Here is a 14,919-nt window from a genome sequence, read left to right as displayed (position 1 = left end):
TCTTCTTTGACTGTCTTCATCTAGAAGCTCATCTGAAACGTGTTCACCTTGGGTGACCCTGCTGGTATATAAAATGCCTGTGGCATAGCTTTCAGAATCTTAGCAACTCACAAGCCACCATAGTACGACAGACTGACAGACGAGTAGTGGTGCAGGAATATATCTATAATCTATGCAGGAATATATAATCATTTAAAAAGCAAAAGGGTACATTTTGTAAGCCAACTCCTGGATGTCAGCACACAGACTTTCTCTTTCCATGAGTCTGGAGTCCTCAGCTCTCTATCCTTTCATGCCATCACTTCTGCCTCCGTCTCTGGTATAGCTGCTTCCCTTATTAGGACCCCACGTTCTGCTTATTCTCTTCCCTCTTGATGGTCCTATGGTCCACTGTTCCTCGAATGTAAGGTTAACTGTTTCCCTCTTTTTGTTATACAACTTCTACTTTCATAGTTGTGATCCTTACAATTAGTCATGATAACAATTACTCACCATTGAATCAAAATAATTATGTCCCCATCTTTTTACTCCAGACCCATCTCGACAAGATGAGTGGGGATTCTACAAATCCTTGTTTCACTCTGAAACTAAATATGTAAGCCAGCCACTTCATGCCTTTATAGCCCCCTCCATTTTATATAGCCGATGTGTAAATTGTCTGTCACTGTCAACCCTGTGTACTGACAGGATAGTGTTGATACTTGATGTGAAGACTTCTTCCTTCTCCGTTGGTATTGTAAGTTACTACATCCCAAAATAAAGATCAAGTTCATCTAATTGTAGCAAATTTCACTTGATTCCTCTATCAAATTTCTTTACCTTTCTCTAAACTAGTTCTTGAACATCAAGTCATTCAAGTTATATCAAATGGATATTGGAAAGTTTAGGCGTTCTTGTATGCCTCTCTCCAGTTCATGTCATCTGAACACTTCACTCTTAGCTTCAGTCCCCAGTGGCTAGGTCAGTGTCAATGGACTCAAGAGTTCTTAAGTCTCCCCAAACTTCAGACCAACCAGACTTCTTCTCTTTCTTATCTCAAGGTCAACAGGAGTCTATGGAACATGGATGAACTCAGTTCATGTCTTCATTGACATTACTGAATTTCTGCCACTTCCACTCACAAATAGTCCAATGCAATCACCAGTGAGCTTATACACCTGATCGTGTGGTCCCTTTGAGTTTGGCTGGGGGTTTGTTTTCTTTCCATGAATCCAGAGTCCTCAGCTGCTCCTTCTCTCCATGTCCCACCTCTGCCTCCATCTGTGATGTTGCTGCTTCTCTGGATAAGGTCCCGCATTCCGCTTGTCAGCACTATTGTTACAGTGTCCCAAATGTTTTGGTATGTTGTGGTTTTCTAGGAATTTATTTGTTTCACCTTTAATTTGTTCTACAACCTAGTAGCTTCTAATCAGGTTATTATTCAGTTTCTGTTTATTTGACTTTATTTCCTTGATTTTCCTATTGTTGATTTCTAATTTTATAGCACTGTGATCTGAGAAGATGATATTTAGTATTTTGATGTTTTTAAATTTATGGTGGCTCCTTTAATGACCTAACACATTCTCCCGAATTCCTTATTGAGCAGTACCAAAGCTTGTACTCCTTCCAATGGAAATTCTAGGTCTACCTCCAACTCATTTGTTTCAGCTACTCACTCTATCTTTTTTCTGGATATGAACAGAAAATTTCTGTTGCTTTTTAGGCATTGTGGTGCTGTTATATTTTCAATAATTGGATGAATGTATGTTGGTGTATTCTTGAGTTCTCTGAATTCCTCGTGGTAGATGTGGGCTTATCTTTTTACTTCTTTTAGTGATTACGAATCTGGCTGCTAATCACACAATCAGTAGTTCGAAACTATCAGCCATTCCACAGGAGAAAGATGAGGCTTTCTGCTCCTGTACAGATTTACGGACTCAGAAACCCTGTACAAGGTATGTGTCAGAACTGACTCCACAGCACATAACAACAGCAACTACTAAACTCAGAGTGATTTCAGCAGGTGTAGGTTATTTATGATATTCCGGTGTATAGCATGTGGTGTTTATTCTTGCCCAGTGGGTGGAATTTTATAGGGTGCTTGTACCTATGCTGTATGACTGCAATTGTTGTCTCTTGTTGGGTAAGGCAAAGAGAGAAAGAGCACTCCCAAGATAAAAGGGGGCTCCAAAAACCACAGACTGTACAAAAAAGTCTAAAATCTCCTAAAAAAAAAAAAAAAAGAAAGAAAGAAAAACCATACCACAGTATGACTAATACTTTTTTGTTATTGTTAGGTTCCATCGAGTCAGTACTGACTCATAGACCTTATACACAGCAGAACGAAACACTGCCTGATACTGTGCCAAATCACTGTTGTTGCCATGCTTGAGCCCATTAATGCTGCCACTTAGCCAATCCATCTCATTGGAGGTCTTCCACTTTTTTCTGACTCTCCACCCTACCAAACATAATATTCTTATCCAATGACTGGTTCCTCCTAACAATATGTCTGAAGTATGAGAGACAAAGTTTGACCATCCTGGCCTCCAAGGAGCATTCTGGCTGCACTTCCTTCAAAACAGATCTATTTGTTCTTTTGGCAGCTCGTGGCACTTTTAATATTCTCCTCCAACACCATAACTCAAAAGCATCAATTCTCCAATGGTCTTCCTTATTCACTCTCCAGCTTTCACATGCATATGAGGTTATTGAAAATACCATGGCTTGGGTCAAGCACACCTTAGTTCTCAAGCAGATATCTTTGCTCTTCAATATTTAAAAAAGATTTTGTGCAGCAGATTTGCCCAATGCAATACGTCGTTTGATTTCTTGATGGCTACTTCCATGAGTGGTGATTGTTGATCCAAGAAGAATGAAGTTCTTGGCAATTTCAATCTTTTCTCTGTTGATAAGAATGTTGTTTATTGGTCCAGTGGTGAGGATATTTGTTTTCTTTACATTGAGATGCAACCCATACCAAAGGCTGTGCTCTTTGAACTTCATACATATTTTAAGTCCTCTTCACTTTCAGCAAGCAAGGTTGAATTACCTGCATATCGCAGATTGTTAATGAGTCTTCCTCCAATCCTGATACCACGTTTTTCTTCATAGAACCCAACTTCTCAGATTATTTGCTCAGCATACAGGTTTAATAAGTATGGTGAAAGAATACAACCTTGTCACACACCTTTCTTAATTTTAAACCATCCTATGTTCCCACGTTCTGTTTGAATAACTGCCTCTTGCTCCATACACAGATTCCTCATGAGCATAATTAGGTGTTCAGGAATACTCATACTTTGCAATGTTGTCTACAGGTTGTCATGATCAACACTGTCAAAAGCCTTTGCATAGTCAATAAAGCACAGGTAATCATCTTTCTGATATTCTCTGTTTTCAGACAAGATCCATCGGACATCAGCAATGATATTCCTCAATACACAGCCCCTTCTGAATCCAGCATGAACCTCTGGAAGTTCTCTGTCAATCTATGCTTGCAGCCATTTCTGTATTACCTTTAGTAAAACTTTACTCGCATGGGATATCAAAGATATTGTCTGAGGATTTCTGCATTCCATTGGGTCACCTCTCTTTGTAAAGGGCACAAATATGGGTCTCTTACAATCAGTCAGCCAGATAGTTGTCTTCCAATTTTCTTGGCAAAGTTGAGTGAGTACCTCCTGTGCCACCTCACTTTCTTGAAATATTTCAATTTTCATTCCATCAATGCCTGGTGCCTTGTTCTTTGCCAATTCTTCAATGTGCCTTGGACTTCTTCCTTCAGTATCATTGACTCTTCATCATATGCTACCTCCTGAAATGGTTGAACATCAACCATTTCCTTTTTGTACAGTGACTCTGCATATTCCGTCATCTTTTTTTGATGCTGTCTGCATCATTCAATAATTTGCCCAGACAATCCTTCAATAACGAAAGTTGAGGCTTGAATTTTTTCTTCATTTTCCCCAACCTGAGAAATGCTGAGTGTGTTCTTCCTTTTTGGTTTTCTGACTCTAGATCTTTGCACTAAGACTTTAGCACCCCCTTTTTGGCTTGTTGACTTTAATGCTTCCTGAGAAAATTCAAGGTGTTCACATTGCATTTTATAATGTAAGTCAAGCTTTTGTATTTGGTCTTTCTTACTCCTTTTTATGCCTTTCTAACTGCTCTTCAAGTCTGTTCAGGTGTTTCTCCTAGTGAGAACCAGCCCAGGGTTAAGCAGAGCCATTTTGGAAGACACTCTTGTTTTATGATATTCCTGTTAACTACTCCCCCTTCTGTGATTCTGCTCCCAGCAATTATTCCTATGCAGATAGATGTACCTACATAGTGGAAACTTTGTGGTCAGGAGGGATTGTCCATTCACTCAGGTACCCCTTCTCATCCTCAGCCTTCTTGTCTTCAAAGTGGAGTTGGGCAGATAAAGGAAAATAAATGAAGAAAAAAGAAATATTTGAATTTTATCTCTGATGAACAGTCATCCCTCTGTGATGGGAGTACTCTCTTGACCTTGTATCTGCTCCTTCCTGTTCCAAATGCATGTGCCAGGACTTGCTAGCTACCACAAAGTACAAAATATTTCCTTTTCAGTTTGAGCTCCAAACCCATTTTGTGGTAAGTCTTCAATTATCCTAATTACCCCTTAATATGAAGTTCAGTGTTCCGGAACTGTCCTTTAAAGCTGTTTCATCTGTTGTTCTGTGTTATTACTGGTGGAGGTCTGCACAAACCTTCTCCCTAATTTTCTGTCCTACTATTTGTTTATTATTGGGTCCTTTTCATTTTCAGTTCCCTTCCCCTTCAGGAACAGTTATGAGGATAAAAAAAAATATGTATGTCATAGTAATAGGTGAAATACACTATGCTGTATAAACGTTTAATAGTGGCATTTTCAATAAGTTCTATATGAATAAACTATAAATATATGAATATTCAATGATAGTAGACTAATTCTACTGCAAAATTAACAAATGAGAACTGATATATTACAATAACATTAAAGTTTTATTATTTATTACTAATATCATCTTTCACAAACCACCAACATGTACCATTACCTTACTGTTATTTTTCTTATTTATGATAAATTGCATGTGATATTAACCTTCTCAATTTACCAATATTCATTGACTATAGATCTTATTCAGAAGACATTCAATATTAGTAAAGAAGTCTCTATTTCTTCTCTCAAGTTTTAATGTGATTTCTCTATTTTATATTACAACTCTCTCTACTAAAAAATCTTGAAATAGTCCTTGTAGAGGTTACAATCATTGTTAGGTGACTTAGTTCAGTTCTGTTTCATAAATACCTTATGTTCCATTGAATAAAACACTGTCTGGATTGGATAATCCTCACAAATATTGCTATTTTTTATCTTACTGTTACTGACACAGGGTAAATTCATCTCATTGAGTATCTTCTTTATTCAAAATCTTTTTTTCAAAACTAAAGCTTTTCTTGTGTATTGAGTGAGTGAAGGCTTACAGGGAAGATCACTTGTTTTGCATTCAGCAAATCATTGTAATAATTACAATCCCCTCCATGCACTCTTAGCCAATAGTGTTTACCTCTATTATCTTTTTTTGTCCCCCCCCCTTTTTTTTTTTTTTTTTTTTTTTTTTTTTTGTGTAACCTTCTACTTTGCTAGTATGATAATGTCCTTTTTCAGGGACTAGTCCCTCCTGAAAATATGCTCAAAGTATGTGAGGCAAAGTCCTGCCATCATTCTTCTAAGGTGCATTCCGGCAGGACTTCTTCCAAGATGGACCAGTTAGTTCTTCAGGCAGTAGATGATAGTCAATATTCTTCCACAGAATCATCATTGAAATGCAACAATTCTCCTTTGATCTTCCTTATTTATTGTCCAACTTGTTTTGCATGCATATGAAGCCATTGAAAATATCATGCCTTGGATCATGTACACTTTAGTTTTCAACATGTTATCTTTGATATTTAATACTTTAAAGAAACTTTTTGCACCAGGTTTTGTCCAATGCAATATGTTGTGATTACTTGACTAGTAGTTTCATAGACATTGATTGTGGATCAAAATAAAATGAAATTCTTTACAACTTCAACTTTTCTCCATTCATTGTGATATTGGTTTTAGTTCAGTTGGGGAAATTTTTGTTTTCTTTATGTTGGTTTTAATCCATGCTGAAAACTGTAGTCTTCATCAGTAAGTCCTTCAAGTGTTCTTCCGTTTCAGCCAGCAAGGTTGTATACTTCAAGATTGTTAATGAGTCTCCTTCCCATCCTGATACTGCATTCTTTTCTATAGAGTCCACCTTCTCAAATTATTTGCTAAACATACAGCTTGAATAAGTTTGATGAAAGGATAAAACATTAACACACATTTTCCTAATTTTAAATCATGCAATATCCCCTTTTTCTGTTGGAACAATTGCCTTGGTTTATGTGCAGGCTATTCATGAGTAGAATTTAGGGTTCTGGAATTGCCATTATTCATATATTATCTCTAATTTGTTATGGTCTATATAGTTGAATGTCTTTGCATATCCAATCAAACACAAGTAAACATGATTCTGATATTATTTGAATTCAACCAATATCTATCTGACATCAAGTATGATATCCCATGTTCCACTTTCTTATTTTTGGTAGTTCACAGTTGATGTACTATTGCAAACATTTTTTAATCATCTTCAGGAAAACTGTTCTGGTGTCTGATATTAATGATATTGTTTGATAATTTCCACATTCTGTTGTATCATCTTTCTTTGAAATAAGCATGACTCTGAATCTCTTCCAGTGGATGTCAATATAGTTGTCTTATAAATTTCTTGTAATAAGTGAGTTCATGTTTGCAGCATTGAATTAATTTATTGGAAGATCTCAATTGGCATTCTGTCAATTCCAGGATTCTAAGTTTTTGCTAATGTCTCCAGTGCAGCATTGACTTATTCCTTCATTAACAGAGCCTTGATCATTTTCTACCTCCTAAATGTTGTACATTGGTTAATGCTTTTTGGTAAAGTGAATTTGAGTATTCCTTTAATCTTCTTTTGTTTTTTTCTTACATCATTTCACAGAGTCCTGGTGTGGTGCCATGGGTTAATGCACTGGACTGAAAAGTTAATTGGACCACAGGTAGGCAGTTCAAGCTCACTAGTCACTCATTAGACACCCTATACAGGGTTGCAATGGGTTGGAATCCACTTGACGGCACTTAGCAACAACAACAACATCATTTCATGTGAAAATTCTGAAATAAATGAGGTTTCATTCATTTTCCTGATTGGAATTCTGAGAATAATGTTTCTTGCAGAGTTCCTCACAGAAACTTGGGAAAGTAATGATTGTGTTACTTTAACAGTAGAACAAATAGACAAAATGGGTTTAAAAATTCATGGAAAACTTCCATTATTTTTAAATTCCATTTTTCCACAAACTTTTTAAAGCCCCCTCTTACATACATCAAAGAATGCTGGAAAACCTTCTTATATTTTTCTTTTTTTTCAGTAAGTAATCAATGGGCCACAATTACAGATGATGGTGCTCCTTCCAGGTGATATCTTGGTTTGTCACAACTAGGAGATGTTATTGGCATCTAGTGAATAGAGACTAGGCATGCTGTTAGGCATTCTACAATGCACAGAATAATCTTATCAGCAAAGAATGATTCATTCCACCTTATTAATATTGCCAGACTGACAAACCCTGATTAAGAATCACTGCTTTGGTGACGGCTTTCAGGTCTATGGATTTAAATATTAATTAGAGATTGATGATCCCAAAATTTAAATCCTATTTGAATGTTGGCTCATAAATCTACACCTACTGTCCTCTCAGGGAACATGAAGGCTCTGTAGGATAAACATGGGTCTGTAAACTACAAAGTAAGTAGTTGAAGCCTGCCAGCTGCTGTGTAGAAGACATATGAGATTTTCTGCTTCCACAAAGATTTTTAAAAGCTTCAGAAAACCTATGTGGGATTGCTATGGGTCAGAAAAGTCTCAATGACACTTAACAGCACTGTTCTCTCAATATAGATAGCTAATAAGCATTTCAAGCTTACTGGGAATGCTAGTGCAGCACTGTAGAATAAGCACTGAACTGCTAACCACAAGGTTGGTGGTTCAAATCCACCAGTCACTCCTTGGAAACCATATACAGGGTTATATGAGTCAGGTAACATTTAGCAACACTAAACAGCACTTAACAACATGGTCTAGTTGGTTAAGTGTTGGGCTACTATTCAAAAGATAGGTGATTAGAACCAACCAGTCACTTTGCAGAAGAAAGATGAGGCAGTCTGCTTCTGAAAATATGTATAGCTTTGAAAACCTATGGAGTAATTCTACTCTATCCTCTAGAGGTCACTTGGGTTATAGTTTATACAAAATCAAACTTGAGCTGTCTGGTGCACATATCATCCCCCAATCCTCCATGATTTAAATAAAGGACAATACTTTTGATATCAAATCTTTTAATGAAAAAAAGTGATCGGTTATGTAAACATTCCTAAATTATGTGGTCCATTTTCAACATTTTGAAACTTCCTGATTATTCATCCTTATAACATAGGCTTGATGATGCTTTATGTTATTTTGTTGAGGGTAGACTTTGTCTTACTTTCTGAAATTATTTTCCTATAACCAAATAACTTGTATATATTTTGTTGTTAATAGCCCTTGAGTTGATTCCAATTTATGACAACCCCATGTGTGCAGAACAGAATTGTCTACTACTCCAAATTGTGAGGCTTACCTAGTGAAGTGACTCTTGGTATATTCAAACCGCCAATCTTTTATCTAGTTGTTGAACACAACCATTTGCACCACCAAGTTACTACTTACTGCCTTGTATGTATTGTTAATTTGTGTCTTAGTGTCAATTCTGACTCACAGTAATATTATCAGATTGTGCAGAAATGTGTCATTGTGTTTCCAAACCTATAATCCTTATGTTTATTGCCAGTATTTTTCCCTCACAAAACTGCTAGTGAAGGTGAATGAGGCTGAGAAAACAAGTGTGATCTAAGCAAAGAGTAGCCTTCTGACTGAAGCAAAAGGAAGAACAAGTGGATTTGCCAAAAGACTACCCCTTGAGAACTAGTGAAGATGAAGGGGATGGTGATGGAGAGAGGAAGCATCAAAACTTCTGGAAGCAATCAGTTCACTTGATGGAAAGAAAAAGTGGAAAGTGGCTGAGAGATCAGAGTTTGAAGGTGTCAGAGTTCAACATCAGTTCTGAAGGAACAAGAGAAAAGCTGGTCCTTTTAGATCTGCTTCAGCCCATTAAAACATTGCCTCCCTTGGCCACTGTGAAAAAGCAACTTGAATAGAGTCAAATCAAAGAAAACGGTGGAGTTGCCCCTTAACAATGAAGAGGTTGTGCTGATCCATAGACATGTGTCATTCAATAAAACCTCCCAACTTCTCTCCTAATGGGATCCTATTGTAAAGAATCAGAGGCAGAGCAGCTGGTTTTTCCCCTGGAGAAGGAGCAGGCAGCCTTTGTTCCCCTTGAGCATGGGATCAGTGGCTGGAAAACAAGAACTCCCCTAGAGCAGGAAATTTTTAATGGCCTCCACAAGAACAAGCAACCAATGACAGATCCTCTACTGACACCAGTGGAAAAGGCCTCTCTCAAAACTACAAGACTGGAAGAGGCTAAGCTGAGCTTCAGAGGGCCTGGGACCTGCAATCTTACTATGTGTGTGAGGCAAGGCTCAAAGAGAGAAGAAACTCAAAAGCAAAAAAAAAAAAAAAAAATCACAAAATTGTAAAGAAAGGAAAGGTCAAGAATGCCCTAAACGATTTTGAGACTCCGCAGAAGTTCAATCTAACTGCAGCATTCGAAGAACTGGAAAATAATGGAAAAGGAGGAAGACAGTCTGGTAGCAGAAGAGACCTTGTTGAGAAAAATTGAGAAAAAACGATCCCTTAGGAAAAGGTCTGAACTCAGCCAAGATGCTAAGCCTGTGGCAGTCAAGAAGTGCAAGATGCTAGCAGCCAGGAGGTGCTATGGGAATTGAGGGTGCTGTCTCGGAAATTGGACAAGGAAATCCATCAGACCCAGAAGCCGGAAGGGAGTTCTTTGCGGGCTGCTCCCCAGGTCCACACATACGAACCTTCCTAGGAAGAGGAAGAGCTCTTGTTGCTCTTGTTGCAGAAGCTGCAGCGAGCACAGACTCTAGAAGACCTGTAACAGCTGAGCAAAGGCCATTCCGGAAACACAGAGCTTCCCAGACATGCAGGACAAGGGCAGCAGACTGAGGGGAACCCAGACAATCAGCCTCATGCCCTGAAGAAGAAATGATTCATCTCCAACAAACCTTCCTCCGTGAAGTCTCGCGAAGTTCCCACAACCGTGGAGTTGAAAGATGAAGATGAGAGCAATCAGAAAAAATAAAGGAAGCATTTGCTGGAAATGGTATCATTCGAGACTTCTTGAAAGAAAAACCGGAAGCTCAGGAGGTAAATAAGCCAAAGGTCGTGGACCTGATGCTGCCTGGCTGTAGTGAGTGGGGTGGCGTGGGTCTGCAACCAACTACTGAAAAACTATGCCTCTTTCTCAAGAAAGCCCCTGAGGGTCCTCCAAGAAAAGACCAGATTTTGCGGAATGTGGTTATCAATGAGAAGCGAACACTCACACCGCGGGATCATTAGATCCATGTGTTTCAATAACCATTCACCCACCATCATGAATTTGAAAGGACCACCCAGACACCTATAGGAGCTACATAGAATACTCAGATGGCCTTCCAAAAGCTGATTGCTCCCAACATCATCACCAAAGTAGGCCATATCATTAAGCTCAAAACGGAGGATGTGGGCTCCGGTCTTCCTTGAATACCAACCTCTCTGCAGTACAGAGGAATCTCAAACAACTCTCCATCCGGCACAAGAAGCAGCCCAAGAAATACTCTTGTCAATTGAGGTACTGGAGAAGTGTCATCTTGAGCCCTGGTCACTTCCACTTCATTAGGCCTGGCGTTACTTACAGCTACAGGATCATGTCACACTGTTCGTCTACTTCAACCGTATTTGGCAATAAAGGCTGTTTACTATTTAAAAAAAAAAACAAAAAACACAAAACAAAACCTGCTAGTAAATTCAAATCACTATATATTTATTCAGTTAGCATCATCATGGCCTTGAATATACCAAGTCCATAGATTCAGTTCCTATAGGACTGAGTAGAACTGCTTGTTGTTAAGTACATACAAGTTAATTGTTGTTGTTAAGTGCATACAAGTTAATTCCAACTCACAGCTACGCTGTATGTGGTTACCAAGGAGCACTTTGTGGGTTTGAACCGCCAATCTTTGGTTTGCATTCCAATTCTTATCCTATATGCCACACCATGAGTGTGTTGACCTTGAAGCTAGCAGCTCAATTCTTAACTTTAGGGTTTACAAGACTGCAAATCTTTACAAGCTCAGCCTCATCTTTCTTCTATGGAGTCTCCTGGTGGGTTTGAACTGTTGACCTTCAGTTACCAACCCAATGTTTAACCTAACAGAACTCCTTGTGTTGTGTATATGCTAAGTGGTAAATGAGAGATATAATAATAGTGATTGTAATAATAAATTGAATTTCAATAAGAAAATAGGTTTAAAGTGACTGAGACTCCCCATTCCTGCTTCTGAGATGATTCATTCTATACTCACATTAAAGTTCCACGTTATTGCAATCACAAACAACTCTAATAACAACCACCCACAAACGAAAACAAAATCTTTCTCATATCAAGGTCCATCAAGGGAATGTTTGTTTGGTAGCCATTACCAAGACTATGGATAGAAGTGCCATATGAATCAATTCACTTCACTGTAAACATCCAGGGACTTTCAGGTACAAAAGAGCCACCCTCCATTTTGAAAGTGAGACATTAAGAATTAAGAATGTTAAATTATTATCTCGGCAGAAATTGTGGCAAAATGAATTGATATCTATATTTATAAAAAAGATTGCATAGATCACCCCATTTTTATTTTTTTTTTAAAGTTCTATCAAGTCGGTTCCTCAAAGCAACCCTATACAGGATTTCCAAGGACTGCTCAGGGGTTTGAACTGCTGACTTTGTGGTTTGCAGTGCAGTAGTGATCCTTCTTGTGTCACACCAGGAGTCCAGATCACCCCAAATATAGTACCATTTTTTTTAAACAGTTTTATCAACAACAGTGTTGCGGACCGTGTAAGACTGGTCAGAGGTTCGAGGCCCTATAGGCCCGAGTGTAACAAATGAGGCCACTGGCAGTTAATGGCAAATGGCTTTCATCTTAATATTCAGTTATATATATTAAATTAATACACGGAGCCTTTGAAAATCCACAGATAAATGTGATATTTTCCTAAAGCCGAGACTAAAGGTTGCAAGGTTAAACCTTTCTCCAAAGGATTAACTAAAAATATCTTAGCTACTTCTTGGTTCTTTGTTCTATAGACAAAGAACCCATCCTCCCTAATCCCTTTTCCAGGTGTAGCCCATTCACCTGGGCGTCTCCTGCAGAACTCTCACCTTCCCCCAACTGACCTCAGGGGCTATAGATATGTTAATTGGCCCTGAGAATCCAAGTTGCTGGCCTGGGATTCGAACCAGTGAAGTACAATGTAAAGTTACCTGAATGTCTGGAAAAGTACTGATGTTAGCTGTACCTTGCCTAAGTCCCTCCCAGCTTGGTGTGAAACTCCTCCCCTAAATAAAGCAGAGGCCCGGGCCTCCCCAGGTGTGCATTACTGGTTGGAAGGCATGGAGTAACGATTGCAGTGCATTACTGGTTGGAAGGCATGCAGTAAAGATTGCAGGGCAGTGAGTTGCTGCCTGCAGAGGCCATGATGCCTGTAGTCCCAAGCCTGCCCACCAGTGATGTATCCACCCTGGCTTTGGGGTGCCTCATTGTCTCCCTTCTTCTGTTTGTCTGTGTATTCTTTCGCTATCCCTATCGCCGCTGGATCTCCCCTCCTCGTGAACCAAACACTCGTGAACAACACAACTATGTCGAGTCCAGTCCTCGGCACAACAGGATATCTTAGAGACTTAGAATACTAATTGTTGTTGTTGTTGTTAAGTGCCATCGAGTCGGGTCTGACCCATAGCGACCCTGTACAGGGTTTCCGAGGGTGTAAATCTTTACGGGAGTAGAAAGCCTCATCTTTCTCCCGCGGAGCGGCTGGTAGTTTCGAACTGCTGACCTTAAGGTTCGCAGCCCGATTCGTAACCACTACGATACTAATAGATACATTAAATAACATAAAATTGTATGCAAGTATATTTGTGTTTACCAATTAAGTTTGATCACATGTAACTTTAATTAAATGTGGGGAAGTATGTTTTCTTAGGGTACAGAATAATTAGAAAAGATAAAAGGAAAGTTTGATAATGAAATATGTATCATTTACCCAGACACAAATGCAAAAAATTATGAAGCATATTCTTAATGTTTCATTTATTTTAATGGAAAATGGATTTATTTCCTCTTTTTGTTATTGTTGTTAGGTGTCATCGAGTTGGTACCTACTCATAGCAATGATTTGCACAGAAGAATGAAACTCTGTCTGGTCCTGGGCCAACTTCACTATTGTTGCCACGATTGAGCCCATTGATGCTGCCACTTGGCCAATCCATCTCGCAGGGGGTCTTCCTCTTTTTCTCTGACCCTCCACCTTACCAAACATGAGCACCTTCTCCAATGACTAGTCCCTCCTGACAATATGTCTGAAGTATGAGAGACAAAGTTTGGCCATTCTGGCCTCTAAGGAGCACTCTGGCTGCACTTCTTCCAACACAGATCCGTTGGTTCTTTTGGCAGCTCATGGTACTGTCAATATTCTCCTCCAACACCATAACTCAAATGCATCAATTCTTCCATGGTCTTCCTTAATTACTGTCCAGCTTTCACATGCATATGAGATCATTGAAAATACTGTGGCTTGGGTCAGACTCACCTTAGTCTTCAAGCTGACATCTTTGCTCTTCAACACTTTAAAAAGGTCTTTAACAGCAGATTTTCCTAGTAAAATACGTGGCTTGACTTCTTGACTGCTGCTTCCATGAGTGTTGATGGCTGATCCAAGAAGAATGAACTCCCTGACAAATGCAATCTTTTCTTTGTTGATAAGAATGCTGTTTATTGGTCCAGTGGTGAGGATTTTTGTTTTCTTTACATTGAGATGTAATCCATACTGAAGACTGTGCTCTTTGATCTTCATCAGTAAATGTTTTAAGCCCTCTTCACTTTCAGCAAGCAATCATTTCTTCTTTGTTGTTGTTGTTATGTGCTATGGAGTCAGTTCCGACTCATAGCAACCCTGTCCAGGTTTTCTGAGGCTGTAAATCTTTACAAGAGCAGAAAGCCTTATCTTTCTCCTGCGGAACAGCTAGTAGTTTCGAACTGCTGACCCTGTGGTTTGCAGCCCAATTCATTACCACTATGCTACCAGAGCTCCTTTCTACCAATCTACTTCGGGCTAAAATTTATTTATTAAAAATTATGATAAGTCTTCAAAAAGTTTGTGGAAAAATTCCACTAGCTTTAGTTTCATTTTTTTTTCCATGAAGTTTTTTGAAGTTTCCTTGTATTATATAGATTTACTAGATTTATTACATTTTAGAAGATTAAATACAGGTTCAAAATGTACAAAGGCATAGTGTTAGAAAATCAAATGGAAAGAACACACTCAGCATTTCTCAAGCTGAGGGAACTGAAGGAAAAAATTTAAGCATTAACTTGCATTATAGAAGGATTCTATGGGCAGAATACTGAATGGCACAGAAAGCATTGAAATGGAAGGAATATACAGAGTCAGTGTGTCAAAAAGAAATGGTCAATATTCAACCATTTTAAGAATTGACATATGATCAAGAGACAATGATACTGAAGAAAGAAGTCCAAGGTACAATGACAGCATTGGCAAAGAACATGGCTCTAGAAATTGATGGAATACAAATTAAAACCTTGCAAGA

The 14,919-nt window shown here is 38.6% G+C and overlaps 1 pseudogene; it reads left to right on the top strand.

The window, feature by feature from the left end:
* The first annotated feature begins 232 nt into the window (after positions 1-232).
* Positions 233-11,128, top strand: LOC102811584 (annotated as a pseudogene).
* Positions 11,129-14,919: the final 3,791 nt, after the last annotated feature.

The sequence above is a fragment of the Chrysochloris asiatica genome, unplaced genomic scaffold (genome assembly GCF_000296735.1).
Source record: "Chrysochloris asiatica unplaced genomic scaffold, ChrAsi1.0 scaffold00225, whole genome shotgun sequence".
Classification (NCBI taxonomy): domain Eukaryota; kingdom Metazoa; phylum Chordata; class Mammalia; order Afrosoricida; family Chrysochloridae; genus Chrysochloris; species Chrysochloris asiatica.
This window is presented reverse-complemented; position numbering and strand designations above follow the sequence as displayed.